The sequence below is a fragment of the Pseudophryne corroboree genome, chromosome 2 (genome assembly GCF_028390025.1).
Source record: "Pseudophryne corroboree isolate aPseCor3 chromosome 2, aPseCor3.hap2, whole genome shotgun sequence".
Classification (NCBI taxonomy): domain Eukaryota; kingdom Metazoa; phylum Chordata; class Amphibia; order Anura; family Myobatrachidae; genus Pseudophryne; species Pseudophryne corroboree.
In genome coordinates this window covers 128,874,802-128,886,917 of record NC_086445.1, presented here as the reverse complement: position 1 = coordinate 128,886,917, position 12,116 = coordinate 128,874,802, and the positions used below count along the sequence as shown (strand labels likewise).

The 12,116-nt window shown below is 46.7% G+C and overlaps 1 long non-coding RNA gene across 1 annotated transcript in view; it reads left to right on the top strand.

Annotated features, from left to right (window-relative positions):
* Positions 1–12,116, top strand: part of LOC135050566 (uncharacterized) — a 53,133-nt gene that overhangs the window by 38,004 nt on the left and 3,013 nt on the right. The window contains exon 2 of the long non-coding RNA XR_010241668.1: positions 7,365–7,575. This is a non-coding gene — a long non-coding RNA (uncharacterized LOC135050566). The remainder of the gene's footprint in view (positions 1–7,364; positions 7,576–12,116) is intronic.

The following is a 12,116-nucleotide window of genomic DNA, read 5'->3' as shown; positions in this document are numbered from 1 at the left end:
GTGTGTCATTATGTGTATAGGGGCACTAATAATGTGAAGCAAATGTGTAGGGAACACTATGTGTGTCATTATGTGTATAAGGGCATTAATAATGTGCGGCATATGTGTAAGGGACATTATGTGTAAAAGGGCATTAATAAGGTGTCTCATATGTGTAAGGGGCATTACTGTGTGGAATGTGTGTAAATGCATTACTAATGTGTGGCATTATGCGTATAAGGTGCTCTACTATGTGGCGTTGCGTATAGAAAGGGAACTACTGTGTCATCTAATGTGAATAAAGAGCAATAGGGTGTGGTGTAATGTGAATAAGGAGCAATTCAGTGTGATGTAATGTGAATAAGGGGCTCTACTGTGAGGAGTAACATTTATAAGGTAAAGTGATACTACTGTGGGATGTAATATGAATTATGGACACTATTGCATGATCATATGTGAATAAAGTTGCAGTACTGTGTGGCGTAATTGGAATTGGGGTTATTGCGTGGCCATGCCCCTTGCCAGCAAAAACACACCCCTTTTTGGGCTGTGCGCCAAATGTGCATACTGTTCCTATTTAAAATATAGGGTGTACAAGGTCAGAGGCGGAACCAGCGGTGGTGCTAGGGGGCACCAGCCAAAATCTTGCCTAGGGCATCATTTTGGTTAGGGCCGGCTCTGCATTGAACACTGCCCGCAACTACAGAATGTTTATCGAAAGGAGAGAATCCTCCCTGGTCCACCGACCCTGAAGAGAGTGTTGCTCCAACACCGTGCTCCAACCCCGCAGACTGGCATCCGTCATTAAGAGGACCAAGTTGGAGATCCAGAAGGTATGACCCCTGCTCAATTGTTGGTCCTGGAGCCACCAGCTCAGAGACAGACGAACTTCCGGAGTCAAGGAAATCATGTGAGACCTGATCCGGTGAGGCAGGCAGTGCCACTTGGAAAGGTTTAACCGCTGCAGAGGGCGAGAATGAAATTGAGTATACTCTACCATGTCGAAAGCCGACACCATGAGGCCTAGTACTTGCATCGCCGAGTGTATTGACATACGAGGGCGAGAGAGGAAGTATCGTATCCTGTTCTGAAGTTTCAGGACCTTCTCTGGAGACAAGAACAGCCGTTGGTTGTGTGTGTCCAGTAATGCCCCCAGGTGTACCATGCTCTGAGCAGGAACCAGCTAGGATTTCTTCCAGTTGATGAGCCACCCGTGGGCTTGCAGGAATTGGATCATCAGTTCCAGATGACGGAGGAGAACCTCTAGGGAGTTCACCAGGATCAACAAGTCGTGCAGATACGGCAGGATCCTGATACCCTGATGGCGGAGAAGGGCAGTCATGACCGCCATGATCTTGGTGAAGTTTCGCGGAACCGTGGTAAGTCCAAAAAGCAAGGCCTGGAATTGATAATGTAGGTTGCCAATAGCAAACCACAGATATTGCTGATGCGACATGGCAATAGGTATATGTAGGTAAGCATCCTGTATGTCCAGGGATACCATATAGTCCTTGGGCTCCAAGGCCAGAACAATACAGCAAAGAGTTTCCATACGGAATTCGGATACCTTCACAAATTTGTTCAAAAACTTGAGGTTGAGAATGGTCCTTGAGTATCCATTTGGTTTCGGAACTAGGAACAGCGTTGAATAGTACCCCCTGCCTCTTTGAGCCAGAGGCACCGGCACTATCACTCCTGTGCCGGGCCGGCTCCAGGCCTACTAGCACCCTGAGCGAGAAAATGTAAAAGCGCCCCCCCACCCCATGCGCGCGCAGAAGGTACGCGCACTCCTGGAAAAGTGGGCGTGGCCTTGTAACTTCATATCATCAAACTATAAATAAATATATTTTAACACCCCCTCTACGCACACAATTAGCAGCCTTACATATAACAGCCACAGTAGTGTACCTTACACACAATGGGGGTCATTCCGAGTTGATCGCTAGCTGCCGTTGTTCGCAGCGCAGCGATCAGGCTAAAAAGCGACATTTCTGCACATGCGTATGGTACGCTAGGCACATGCGCGGTGTACTTTCACAACAAACAATGTAGTTTTACACAAGGTCTAGCGACTCTTTTCAGTCGCACTGCTGATCGGTGAGTGATTGACAGGAAAGGGGCGCTTCTGGGAGGAAACTGACCATTTTCCGGGAGTGTGCTAAAAAACGCAGGCTTGTCAGATAAAAACGCAGGCGTGCCTGGGGAAACGGGGGAGTGGCTGGCCGAACGTAAGGCGTTTATGTGACGTCAAAACAGGAACTAAATAGTCTTAAGTGATCGCAAGGTAGAAGTAGGTCTGCATGAAAGTATTTTGGAGCAGTTCTGCGAACCTTTCAGTCGCACTTCTGCTAAGCTAAGATACACTCCCAGAGGGCTTAGCGTTTGCATTGCTGCTAAAAGCAGCTAGCGAGCGATCAACTCACAATGAGGGCCCATGTCTCCAGTATAGTGTCAGATACACATAATGTCTCTAGTATAGTGCCAGATACACATAATGTGCAGTGCCAGATAGACATGATGTGCCCCCCCAGCAGTGCCAGCTACACATGACATGCCCCACAGCAGTGCCAGCTACACATGACATGCCCCGCAGCAGTGCCAGCTATACACATTATGCCCCCCAGCAGTGCTAGCTACACATGATAGTGTTCACTTTTTAGGGCAGGGTGCTGATTATTTTTATTATTATTATTATTATTATTATTATTATCCTTTATTTATATGGCGCCACAAGGGTTCCGCAGCGCCCAATTACAGAGTACATAAATAATCAAACAGGAAAACAGCAACTTACAGTTGATGACAGTATAGGACAAGTACAGGGTAAATAAACATAGTTACATCAGCAGATGACACTGGAATAAGTATCAGGTGGCAGAAGACTGCTGGAGTTGATGCAGTTGAAAATTATTAAAGTAAGAAAGGATAAGCACATGAGGAAAGAGGGCCCTGCTCGTGAGAGCTTACATTCTAAAGGGGAGGGGTAGACAGACAGGGGTGACACAGATGGGGTACATGGAGAGTGTAGAACAGAGGGTTAGGATGAGATTTGGCTGGGTTTGGAGAAGAAGTGGGTCTTGAGAGCCCGTTTGAAGTTTTGTAGAGAGGTGGAGAGTCTGAGGGGGAGAGGTAGGGAATTCCAGAGAAGTGGTGCAGCACGCGAAAAATCTTGGAGGTAGGAGTGGGAGGAGGCGATCCGTAGGCAGGAAAGTCGTCGTGCATTAGCAGAGCGAAGAGGACGTGTGGGAATGTAAAGGGAGATAAGATCACAGGGAGATGTAGATGGGAGAGGAGTGGGTGAGGGCTGATCACAGGGAGGGCACATTTTTAAGTTAGGAGGGCAAAATGATGTACATACTATAATGCTTGTTGTTACCATACCTATATGATAAAGCATGGACAGTGCGCGCCGAAAAATTTTTAGGGGCGTTGCTTCGTGGGGAAGGTGCGTGGCCACATAATAGTGGCAATTCGCATTACACCACATAGTAGTGCAGCTAATACACACTGCACCAGGTAGAACCTCCTATACACTTTGCCCCAGGCACAGCACGTTAGACACTTTGCGCCAGGCACAGCACGTTAGACACTTTGCGCCAGGCACAGCTTGTTAGACACTTTGCGCCAGGTAGAGCACTGAGACACATTGCGCCTGGTAGAGCACTGAGACACATTGCCTAGCCACAGACGCCTAGCGGGAACACTACATGATATTCTCCCCAGCAGTGCTAGCTACACATGACATGCCCCGCAGCAGTGCCAGCTACACATGACATGCCCCGCAGCAGTGCCAGCTACACGTGACATGCCCCCCCCAGCAGTGCCAGCTACACGTGACATGCCCCCCAGCAGTGCCAGCTACACGTGACATGCCCCCCAGCAGTGCCAGCTACACGTGACATGCCCCCCTGCAGTGCCAGCTACACGTGACATGCCCCCCAGCAGTGCCAGCTACATAAATGGCTACACAGTGCCAAATATGTCCCCACAGTTCCAGATACATAAATGCCCCCACAGTGTAGATATGCCCACACAGTGCCAGATACATAAATGCCCCCCCAGCAGTGCAGATATGCCCCCACAGTGCCAGATACATAAATGCCCCCACAGTGCAGATATGCCTCCACAGTGTTAGATACATAAATACCCCCACAGTGCCAGATACATAAATGCCCCCAGTGCCAGGTACATAAATGCCCCCACAGTACCAGATACATAAATGCCCCCACAGTGCAAATATGCCTTCACAGTGCCAGATACATAAATGCCCCCACAGTGCCAGATACATAAATGCCCCCAGTGCCAGGTACATAAATGCCCCCACAGTGCCAGATACATAAATGCCCCCACAGTGCAGATATGCCCCCACAGTGCCAGATACATTAATGCCCCCACAGTGCAGATATGCCCCCACAGTGTCAGATACAAAAATGCCCCCACAGTGCAGATATGCCTCCACAGTGCCAGATACATAAATGCCCCCACAGTGCCAGATACATAAATGCCCCCAGTGCCAGGTACATAAATGCCCCCACAGTGCCAGATACATAAATGCCAACACAGTGCAGATATGCCCCCACAGTGCCAGATACATAAATGCCCCCAAAGTACAGATATGCCCCCACAGTGCCAGATACATAAATGCCCCCACAGTGCAGATATGCCCCCACAGTGCCAGATACATAAATGCCCCCACAGTGCCAGATACATAAATGCCACCACAGTGCCAGACACATAAATGCCCCCACAGTGCAGATATGCCTCCACAGTGCCAGATACATAAATGCCCCCACAGTGCCAGATTCATAAATGCCCCCACAGTGCCAGATACATAAATGCCCCCACAGTGCAGATATGCCGCCACAGTGCCAGATACATAAATGCCCCCACAGTGCCAGATACATAAATGCCCCCACAGTGCCAGACACATAAATGCCCCCACAGTGCAGATATGCCTCCACAGTGCCAGATACATAAATGCCCCCACAGTGCCAGATACATAAATGCCCCCAGTGCCTGATACATAAATGCCCCCACAGTGCCAGATACATAAATGCCCCCACAGTGCAGATATGCCCCCACAGTGCCAGATACATAAATGCCCCCACAGTGCCAGATACATATATGCCCCACACAATGCCAGATATGCCCCTAATGCCAGATACACTTGTCCCCACAGTGCCAGATATGCCCCCAATGCCAGATACACATGTCCCATGCCCCCAGTGCCAGACATGTCCCCAGTGCCAGATATCCCCCCCCCAGTGGCGGATTTAGCGGGGGGCGATGAGGGCGAACGCCCCCCCTACACACACCGGCGCCGGGATGGATGGCCGGGTCCCGCCGCGGCGATCATCTGCGCAGCCGCAGCCAGGCAGCACATCCGGCTAGCGGCCGGCCCTACGATCAGCTGCGGCAGCCGTAGCCAGCACTGTGGGAAGCCTGGCTGCTGCTAGCCAGCTACCGCAGGTGCCCATGATGCCACTAAGTGCCTTCTCCGGCACCCGCTACCTGAGCCCTGCCGCTATGGTAGATGCTAGAATCAAGTGGGCTAAGGGACCTTTTCCGTCTGGGGGAGGAGTCACAACACAAGGGGGAGGAGCAAGGCCAGCGGGATAGTTCCTCTACTATCCACGCCACCAACTATTACCTTTAGTAATCAGGTGGCGAGCGAAGCGAGCCACCGAGCCCGAAGCGTGGCGAGCGAAGCGCGGCGAGCGAAGCGAGCCCGCGAGGGTACTTTTCGGGTACCCTGTTTGCCCGTAGCTCCTCCCCCTGGTGACGTGTCTCTTCCCCTAGATACGTCAGAAGGTCCCTTCTCCCACTCCGAAATAGAATCAACCCTGCCGCTATATCCCGCAGCCTGACTGTCCCGCTTCCGGGAGTACCGCACCCGCTCCCGGACGGATCATGCTGTCTCACGGAGTCTCCCAGATGGTGCTCGGATGTCTGATCGTGGCTGTCAGCTTCGCCGCCCTGGCTCTAACCACCTCTGCAAGGGTCAGACACTCATGCCCCTTCTGGGCAGGCTTAAGTTCTCGGTTAGTACACTAGAACTTCCCTCCCAGCTATTACTGGGATGCCAGTTGAATGTCTTCTTGCTGTGTGGATCTCAGTGTGATCACCTGTATACACTGTAGTATTACTACACATCTGTATAGGGCAGCACCAGCCCGAGCACAATGTTTTCTTTCTGCACATGGATGTATAGACTGCACTAGTGAATGTGCCAACTATGGGAAATATTAACATGAGCTATTGATGACTTGTGCCACATTTATGTGCAGTAACCATAAGCTAGCAACTCATGTCAGCACTGCCAGGTGGCATTTACAGATGCCCCTCATTTCTGAGTGTGTGCTTATACACTATAGAATCTATATACAATTGGTCACACTACAGGTGATATATATGTCATCTATAGGTGTTACAATTTATATTAATAGCTACCTATTGGAGTATTGATGTACGGATTTTAGGTCTTTAGTTTTTGATAGTTAAATGCATTCCAAAATTGTGGGTTCTATATTAAGAAAATGTGATGAGACTCTTTCAGGTTCAGCAGCCACTGGTCACCTTTTACCATGCTGGGAACAATAGGTAGCTGCAGTGGGCACCCCCCTCCCCCCAAAAAACATCTGACACACTCTCCCTCCATCTCCCCCATTGTTGCTGGGTGACTGATCCGTGTCTGCCCCCCTCCTTATTCTAGCTCCTCATCATCACCTCTTCCAAAAGGATATTCCGGCTATAAGGAACACCCTTTCCCCACTGCAGCCTCATCCGTCACAGGATGGGGAAGTACCAGGAGCTGCTCCAGGCTGCGGACCTCACAATGTTTTAAGTGGGAGGGGCATAACTAAGTGGGAGGAGTAAGATCAGAGAGGGGAGGAGTCAATATTAATTTTTAATCCGCTAAAGTCTAGATCCGCCACTGCCCCCCCCCCCCCCCCCCAGTGGCAAACGCAGGATTTTTAGAGGGGGGTTTCCAAATGTCAGTCCACAATCTCCCACTCTACAGAACGTTTGAGCAAGTGCGGGAATCTGGGGAGCGGCAGAAGAACCTAGTACCGACCCTGGACATTAATGTAAACTGGTCTTTTTATACACTGGATACTATATGGAATACATTATTATTTATCACTAGATGGTCTCTAGTATAGACTGTATCAAACAAAGTGGTCAGGAAAAGGTTAAACATATCATAATAAATAAATTAATTAATACACAAACATAATAGAACCAGTACTGCACTTTCTAAGTATGTGATACTCTAGTTTTGCTACTAGTTCCTTCTTGGATATCTGTAGTGTCTAGTCAACGTAATTATCAGATGAGTTATAAGGAATGTGTAGAATTTACTTTTCAATTTTCTGTTCCCGCAGGTTGATTCAACCCCAGAGAGAGAATTGCCAGATGACTTGGAATAAGAGTACCAATTTTAATACTCTTTACGGAACAAACAACTACAGTGATGATTGATCTTTTTATCCATAAGTCAGTAACAGACACACATGGAAACGAAATTATTTATTATACCGGAAAATCACGTTCAGTGAATACTGTATGGGATCAATCTTCTGTTCTGTTGAAAAGGTTAGTATAACATATACATTGGAATAATATTTTAAACAATGTACCTTACACATTTCATTATAACAATTAACGATAATGTTTTCCCCCTGTTTCAGTACTGAAATTCCCAGACCTTACTTTCAATAACCCTAAAGTTCAGCTGACTATTCGTACGTTGGTGCACATTTGTGAACGGATAACCCTGTAGGTGTTCCTCTGTGGTCTTCTAAGGAGCTCAAGATGGATCACTAAAGATCACCTGGTGCTTTAATTCCAGATTTATCAACGATGCCACTTGTATAATCCAATTTTTTATTATACCCGAGGTCGTTACCTCTCTTGTCTATGGATATTAGTATTAATTAATGTGTCACTTAAAATAAATCTGTCAATCTTTTGCTGGCCGAGTGACTCCTGTCTTATCCGCTGACTGTTGCTTACTAGTCTTTTATTATAAGTCTCTACTGAGATCTATCGAGGCTGGATCTATCTATACTCCCTTCCAGACTGTGTTTAGAGATATCTGGCGTCGCTATCATTACACCATAAGCAGTTAACAGGCAGGTGGTAACTATTGTATTGCCTCTGACTTTCTCTTACATAGATGTTTACTCTCTTTCTCTCTCTTCTATTCTGTGATAACTGTAGTCGAGTGCTCTCCTGAAGGTGCTTTACTCACTACCTGTTGCTATTCATGCAACGAAGTATACTTAAACTAGGCAGCGATCTGTGAGAAGAGTAGGGAGTCTGACTATACAGCGACCTGTGAGAGGAGTAGGGAGTCTGTCTATGCAGTGTCCTGTGAGAGGAGTGGGGAGTCTGTCTATGCGGTGTCCTGTGAGAGGAATAGGGATTCTGACTATACAGCGTCCGGTGAGAAGAATAAGGAATCTGATTATACAGTGTCCTGTGAGAAGAATAGGGAGTCGGGTTCGGCCCTGGTTTTTATATCTGTTACTAGCTTGGACACTATTTAATGCACTCTAAGCGTGCGGCCTCCGTCTCAGCTCAGTGTCACTTACAGATTCAGGTGCCGTCACTATCCAGTATCGCTCACCAGCCACTCCCGTACTAACGATCCGTCTCCTCCTCTCCTTCTGTCACTCTTCTCAGATAAAGATCACCGACGCTCCACTTTGCTCCAGCCTCTACTCTGCTGCCACCCTGTGGTCCTCTTTCGGTAAGTCACGGCTTACTATCACCTTCGCTGACGCCGCTTTCCGCTCCCCGTCTCAGAAGTCTGCCGAGTAGTGACTCCTCTCTCCCTCAGGTCTCCTCTGACGACGCCAACAACTTTCCGCTCGAGCCCTCTGGACTTTTATATCTCTCCCCAGAGTGCCCGTATGTCTTCCGCCGAGCGCTCGTGGTCTTTCAGTTTGCCTTGCATCCGTTCTCTCTGTAATAGGTCAAAGTTCACCCGTTCTGCCCGAGCACTCTATGTAACCATAGGAAATTATGTAATCCAGTCACTCTATAATACTAGTCAGCTCTTGACCTCCTTACGGGTGTTACCCGAAGTCGGGTCCATATCTCTAAGTGATACCCTGATACAGGTAGTCAGTGACGTCTCTATTCCTGGGTATCACATACCTCCCCGGTAATCGGATGTGTATCCTTACACATCTATTTAATACATATTAACGTTGCAACAAACATTTTTAATTTACTATTGCTAACAGTACAACAATTCATACATTCAGTACAAGTCATTTACTTCTCTAAGTTTTCTATTCAACCATTATACCTAATAACAGTTAGCTTCTTATACCTCTTTAAACTTTCTATTGCATTACTTTTAATTCTGATAACGAGTAGGTAATTTCCCTCTTGTGCTTCTCTCCGAACGCCTCAATATCATACTCTCAGGCCGTTCGGAATCGATAACGGTTGTAGTTATACTTTCATTACCCCCTAGGTAAGGGAGTTTTCCGAACGTGGTCAATATTGGCCAGCAAAGATTCATCATCTCGTCTGGATACGTATTTAGTTCTGACGTCATTTCTGGAGATAAGACTGTTCCATCTTTCGGTTCTGGCCAGTTAGGACATAGTTTTAACTGATCTCGATGTACTAAACTTTGTCGCGTTCCATCCTCTAACCTAATGAGGTACACTTCGATGTTTGGATTCGGTTTTTCTATGACTCTATATGGAAGTGGTTCCCACCTATGATCCAATTTACTTTGCCGTCGATTGTTTTTTCGTAATACCTTGCATCCTATTGGCAATGGTTCCGCTTGAGCGTTCAAATTGTAATATAACTCTTGCCGTTCGTGTACAGTCTCCCTACGTTGGTTAACTAATTCTTGTGCTACCCTCATGCGCCGTTGATGTTCGGTTACCCAATCAGTTTTCAGAAACGGCTCAGGTGTGATTTTTCTATTGAAACTCATATCTACTGGTAGCCTCCCTTGTCGGCCAAAGAGCAAATAGTAGGGAGTATATCCGGTCGAACTGTGCGTAGTATTATTATAGATAAACATGAATTCTGTCAACAACAATGGCCATTCTTGTCGTTGCTGCTCTGAAAGGGTCCGTAGCATTTGTATTAGCGTTTGGTTAGTTCTTTCGCAGAGCCCATTTCCTTGGGGATGATATGGGGTGGTTTTAATCTTTCTACATCCGTATAAAGAACATAGTTCTTGGAATAGGTTAGATGTAAATGCCGGCCCTTGATCCGTTAAAATTTTATCTGGGAATCCATATGGTCTCACAAAGGCCCTCCAAAAGATTTCTGCTGTGGTTTTTGCTGTCATATCCTTGACTGGCAGAGCTACTGCAAACTTGGTATAATGATCCACGATCATGATTGCGTATTCATACCCTAGTTTACTCTTCTCCAGTTTGAGATGATCGATGGTAACTAGTTCTAGTGGTTGGCAGCTGGTTATTGGATGGAGCGGGCCCATTTCCGTCGGAAGGGGTGTCCTCCGGAGAGTACATTCAGAACAATTCTGGCACCATTCTTCTACACTTTGGCGGATTCCAACCCAATAAAATCGTTGTCTGATGTTTGTTTCAGTTTTCTGAATTCCGAAGTGTCCTGATCGATTATGGTAGGCATTCAATAATATAGATACTTTGTTAAGAGGAATCAGTACTTGGATGACCGTTAGATGGGTCTTCGGATGGATACTTTTCCGGACTATAACATTCTGGTGTAGTTCTAAACGATCTCGCTGTCTCCATAACTTGACTACTTCAAATGCTGCTACTTGTCTTTCTGTCTTTGTCAAGACTTCTTTTTTCAGTAGTAACCTTTTCAATTGACAAAAAGGTGGGTATTCTTCCTGCCATTGCCGCCATTCGCTCAAATCAATTCCTTCTGCCGTAGTTTCCGATTTATTTCTCTTAGAGATAGTATTGTGTTGTAACACTAGTTTCTGGTCTCCTTGAAAAGGCGGCAATTCTATCAATTCCGCTTGATCTTCCACTTCGGATTCCTCTTGATCGGGAAGGCGGGATAATGCATCAGCATTCTTGTTATTTTGTCCTGGCCGATATTGGATGGTGAATTGATAGTTAGATAATCGTGCATACCATCGTTGCTCCAACGCTCCCAGTTTAGCGGTAGCAAAGTGGGCTAATGGATTACAATCAGTGTAAACTACAAACGGAGTAGCCATTAAATAATCTCGGAATTTCTCTGTGATGGCCCACACTAATGCCAGAAACTCTAATTTAAAAGCGCTATAATTAGCATCATTACGTTCCGTTTTCCGCAGGCCTCGGCTGGCATATGCTATGACTTTTTCTTTACCATCTTGTAATTGGGCAAGTACGGCACCGAGCCCTTGTTGACTAGCGTCAGTTTGCAGGATAAAAGGTTTACTGTAATCTGGGTACGCTAGGAGTGGTGATTGGGTCAAAAGTTCCTTTAGATGTTCAAAAGCGACTTGTTGCCTTGAAGTCCATGCAATCGGTAGACGTTTGCTCTGGCTGACTTGCGGTACGTCCCGAAGTAACTCATGTAATGGCGCAGCTATTTTAGCAAAATTTTTCACAAAACGCCTATAATAACCCACGAATCCCAGGAACCTTCTTACATCCTTGACCGTCTGGGGTATTGGCCATTCTTGGACGACTCTAATCTTTTCGGGATCTGGAGCTACTCCCTCGGAACTCACTAAATGTCCCAAGTAATGAACCTGTGGTTTTAATAAGTGACACTTGACTGGATTTACTTTCAGTCCGTAATGGGCTAGTTGTTGCAGAACTTCTTGTAGATGTTGTAAATGCTCTGAATAAGACTTAGAAAAGATAATGATATCGTCTAAATATAATAGGATCATTTCAAAGTTCTTATGCCCCAAACAATGTTCCATCATCCTTTGGAAAGTTGCCGGGGCATTACATAATCCAAAGGGCATTCGTTTAAATTCATAGAGTCCCATGGGTGTGGTAAAAGCCGTTTTTTTCTTGGTCTTCAGGTGCCACCATAATCTGCCAGTATCCACTCGTTAGATCTAGCGTGGAGAAATATTTAGATGATTTCAAGGCCGCTAACGACTCTTCTATTCTGGGAAGTGGATAAGCGTCCCGGTGAGTGATCTGATTTAGCTT